This window comes from Medicago sativa, chromosome 7 (assembly GCF_051527215.1).
Source record: "Medicago sativa cultivar Bolivia chromosome 7, Bolivia_mono, whole genome shotgun sequence".
NCBI classification, from domain to species: Eukaryota; Viridiplantae; Streptophyta; class Magnoliopsida; order Fabales; family Fabaceae; genus Medicago; species Medicago sativa.
Genome location: NC_140755.1, coordinates 20639928 through 20642761, shown reverse-complemented (window position 1 = coordinate 20642761; position 2834 = coordinate 20639928). Strand labels below are relative to the sequence as shown.

At 41.0% G+C, this 2834-nt stretch overlaps 1 long non-coding RNA gene across 1 annotated transcript; it reads left to right on the top strand.

Moving 5' to 3' along the window:
- The first annotated feature begins 276 nt into the window (after positions 1-276).
- LOC146904946 (uncharacterized) lies at positions 277-2461 on the top strand. The gene is made up of 2 exons (XR_015018959.1): positions 277-519; positions 2274-2461. It is a non-coding gene; the product is annotated as an uncharacterized LOC146904946 (long non-coding RNA).
- Positions 2462-2834: the final 373 nt, after the last annotated feature.

Sequence of the window (2834 nt, the reverse complement as noted above, 5' to 3'; positions counted from 1 at the left end):
CCCGCTTAACAGTAACGGAATATTACCCATTAGACGCGTCAGAGGACAAATGATCATGGAAATGTCTATTAATGGCATAAGTCAGGTATGAGCTAGATATCAGAGATTAAGTGTTATAGAACGTCAAGTACGACGGAAGATGTTTTATGAAATATTAGTCAAGCATGGGCTTATGTGTCAGTGTCAGGTAAACACGACTAAGGCGAAGGGCATTTAAGTAAACTCGCGCAAGGGAGTATATAAGTGTTTTTGGGGCCAAAATATTCATTTTTCCATTTCACTTCTCTCTCTAGGTTTTGGAAAACCTTTCCCTCCTCCTTCTCTCTAGATATGCGCCCTCCTTCCTTCTCCAATCCATCCAAACTTCTTCCAAATCATGATCAAGCATGGATTAAGGCAGCTTAGCAAGCAAGAAACACACAAGGGAAAGGATTGAGGCATGGTTTGGTGAAAAAGGGCTAAGGATCAAAAGCTAGGGTTTGATGCTAGATGCTAGAGAAATTGCAAGGAACATGTTAGGTGAGTTCTTAGATAGAACCCACCATTGGGATTATGTGTTTAATTGCTAGCAAAACATGAATTTTGTTAAGTTTAGAAAAAATGAGAATTTTATACCCTTGCCTTGATCTTGCTTTGTACATGTTATTATGGCCATGAAATAAGTTTAGAAATGTATATGTATGTTGCTGGATGTTTTGGTTCATTGCAGGAACCATTAGAATGAGTTTTGGGTCAAAAATTGGAAATTTGGTACCACAGACCCGAAGAACTACGCTATTAGCGAAATTCTACGCTAATAGCGTAGCTCCCCAGAAAAGCCACGCTCCAGGGGCGCTATTAGCGCAGCCCTCTGGAATGGCCAACTTAATTTTGGCCTGTTGGCCCTCCCTCGGGTCGGTGGTGCGTTCCGATGCATTTCTTTCATCGTTTTATAACTTTATAACCCCAAAACAACATCTAGGCAATGCACATAACATCGAACGATTCTTGAAAAGAAAATCATGGCAATCTTAACATGAATGGCAAGAGTGATTCAAGAGAGTTTAGCCGAGTTACTCGGGTAGTGATGAATCAAGTAAGGGCATGAAAATAGAGCCTTGACATAGCTTGTCAAGAATTAGAATAGGTAGTAAAGAATAGAATGCTAGGCATGAGTGGTATGCTTGACTAGAGGCGAAGAGATATAGAGTATTCTCTTCGCATAGAAACTAGAGAGCCATACGAGAATGGCAAGACGTGAATTGATTAGACATCTCTTCACATAGCAAGTTAAACAAGCATATAGTTTACCTCTAGTTGGATCGTATAGGCATCCGAGGTAAAAGAGATAGCTAGCATAGATTTAATACTCATGCATATATATAGACCAAGACTTTAAAGTTAAGGTGCCATGTCTCTTGTGTCCACACTAGGTTGGCTCAAGAGGTTTCCATTAGGTGAAACGGGGTTAGCCGTAAGGAACCCGCATGTCACTTAGTAAGTAAGATGTAGTGGTCGTGTCTCTTGTGTCCACACTAGGTTGGTTCAAGAGGTTTCCATTAGGTGAAATGGGGTTAGCCGTAAGGATCCCGCACGTCACTGCAGGAGTGCCGTTGGTTATACCTTAGATAGGTTTCCATCGGATAGATAGGGATTGCGCTCGGGGTTACTCCACTCGGGGCTTTCCGTAAAATGAACTCAGATAATAATTGTTTGTTAAACGCTAACTTTATGAATGAACTTGACTATGCATATTTATTAGATATATTTATGTTATGTCATAGAGCCTTGACGTAGATCGTCAAGAATTAGTAGAGCCTTGACGTAGATCGTCAAGAATAGTAGAACATAGACGTAGATCGTCAAAACTAGCATGATAGCAAGATAGAATATGTTGTTAGATACAACATAGTTATGCATAGAGCAAGAATAGAGAAAGATATACCGATGACGGTCTTAGGTTTCCCCTAATCGTCCGGTTTAGAATTGTGTCATGATTATAGTATGCTTAAGCCTTGATACGTAGAGCGTATTCTTGGCATTGCGGTTTTAGATTCCCCTCGACCGCCATGACACGTATAGGATGTGAAGCCTATAACAAGTGAGATAAGACTAAGACGGCCCTAGTATGCACGACCGTCTAAGTATGCAAGTCCCCACACACGTATAATCAACCGGCAGGTTGTATTCTAGACACGTGGTGACCGTGGGTTTCCCCTGAGGTTGCCTATAGCCTAGGATTTAGGGGAACTCACTGAGACATTATGTCTCATCCCAATCCTTATTTGTTTCAGATAAACAGGTTGGATTAGCAAGCTACTAGCCGAATGGATGATGCGTCAAGTGTTCGTTCGTACCCGCTGCAGGATGAGATGGTTATGCAAGGATGCATTTATTATACTTTAGAAAAGTTGAGTTGTATCATTATGTATGAACACATTTGATTGTATTTATATTCATTCGTAGCTGTATTGTTGTAAAATTTAATGTATCCAGTACTAATCTAACGCACATGCTAGACTTTCTAGATACGTCTAGTATGGGTGTTACATTTGGTATCAGAGCAGGTCGATTCAGATCGTGCCTTGGGTCATTAAGTTACAACAAAGGTAGTGGGACCAGTGGGTTCTGGGTAAATGTTCTAGTTGTTGTTGTTAGTTGAGCCTGATCAACTCAATTTAGCATTCGACGATTAGAATGGATGCCTGAGAGCTGAGTAGGACCCTGGAGGAACGAAGCATGTGAAGAAGATGCACCGAAAAGTGTGCACTTAGAAGCAAGAACTCAGAATGAGTATCAGTAAGAAGTTGATCGTGCCAGTAGGTGGCCGGTAAACTAAGCAAGTAGAAGTATGA